Raw genomic sequence first — 1,978 nt, 5'->3', positions numbered from 1 at the left:
AGAAAAAAATAAATTACTACCTCATACTTGGGATCGAACGCTATATATATATATATATATATATATATATATATATATATATATATATATATATATATATATATATAGTGTGTGTGTGTGTGTGTGTCAAACTGAAATTTTAATGGAAATTTAAAAGCTAATTGCTGTCAAGATAGATATAATTTAAGAACTTGAAATAACTTTCCTGGTCACAGACAAACAATAAAAATTACATTCTTTCATAAATGATTACCATTTTGCAGGTAAACGAACATTTTGGTTTCCAAATAAATAAATAAGTGGAAAAGGCTTTATTCTTTTCGGTCGTAAAATAGAAATAGATTAATGGCTAATTTCATACTTTTAAAAGTAGCAGATTAAAAAGATGTTTTGCAATAAAAGTAAATACATGGAAAATTATTAAAATGATCTATTAAACCTGCATGCATTCATTTCCTTGCCTTTTTATATTTTGATTATTGCGCCCTCTAGATAGATAAAGATAATTCCCCCGTCTTCCACCAAACCTAAATTTGATTTTGTAATTATCTTGAGAACAATAGAGCATCTTCGACAGCGGTGTTCATGAGTCCTTTTTACTTCCTGAGAACGTTGGAAATGCAGTTATACGCGGGAAGATTAGTGGAAGTTTTGAACGATTAGGAAGCGAGGGAGTTGTTAACACTGGATAGATGGAGAACCAAAAAAAAAGGAATGGCTGGAATGGATAGAAGGAAATGAAAAGCTTAATTAGCGTGAGGGGATAGCGAAGAGGGAAGAGGGGAAACGTAAAAGCCGAGACGGAGAGTTGCTTAAGGGGAACTTGGAAGATTGGTCTGGGGAAGAAGAGCTGAAGAAAACAGAGAGAGAGAGAGAGAGAGAGAGAGAGAGAGAGAGAGAGAGAGAGAGAGATGTGCAGTGTTCTTGATTAGGAAATGAAAGGGTGGTTTTCCAGGGGAAGGGGAGCTGGGATAAAAAGCACCCCAGTAGGAATTAGTTGACGTAAATAATGATTATTGGGATTGCAGAGGAATAAGTAGAGATTACGAGTACACACTGAATGAAAAGGGTTACTTAGAACAGTCCGAGTAGAGCTTAGAAACACGGATGGAGGGCGGAAACAAACGAACAAATAAACAAACATTGGTCGTTATGGGTCTGGGGAAGGAAGAAACTTTGCTGAAATAGAAACATTTTGTTCTTTTTATATACCTTAATATTTTCAAATATAAATGAGAGTAATTTTTGGGGGTTGAAATTATAAGGGTAAGGAGACATAGTTGTGTTATGTATTTAAGCATGAAAAACACATTACGATAGAGAGAAATAGATATTGATATAGATTAAGAAATAGTTGTCGATCTGGAAAAGATATTATTATTATTATTATTATTATTATTATTATTATTATTATTATTATTATTATTGTTATTATTATTATTATCATTATTATTATTATTATTATTATTATTTTTGTTATTATTATTATTATTATTATTTTTGTTATTATTATTATTATTATTATTATTATTATTATTATTATTATTATTACTGTTGTTGTAGTTGTAGCAGTCTGAATTAGATGTAAAAGCAGTTATTAGGATCTGAAAATGCTTGACATCGAAAATTGAGCTTTACAAAGACCCAGTTTGACTTGAAATTCAAGTTGTTTGTGAAATTGACTTGTTGAATGTATAACACATTCGCGAGTGTAGAGCAATTGAATATGATAGGGTAAAATCGTCATTTTACTGTTAGGCAAACTAGTAACTTTTCATGAAAGAAAACCGAGAGATGATTTTGAACTTGAAAAATTTAGGAATGATAAAAAGTAGTAATAAATAAAAATATATAGTATTTTGGTCGATACTACAAATAAAAGTAACGATGGGACGTAGAATTAAGGGAAAAAAAAACCGGAAAATAAAGTTGGAATTTTCTGTTAATGAAAATGGTATTTGGAAATGGCAAAGTAAAA

The sequence above is a fragment of the Palaemon carinicauda genome, chromosome 14, assembly GCF_036898095.1.
Source record: "Palaemon carinicauda isolate YSFRI2023 chromosome 14, ASM3689809v2, whole genome shotgun sequence".
Classification (NCBI taxonomy): Eukaryota; Metazoa; Arthropoda; class Malacostraca; order Decapoda; family Palaemonidae; genus Palaemon; species Palaemon carinicauda.
The sequence above is the reverse complement of the archived record's forward strand: the minus strand, read 5'-3'. Positions refer to the sequence as shown.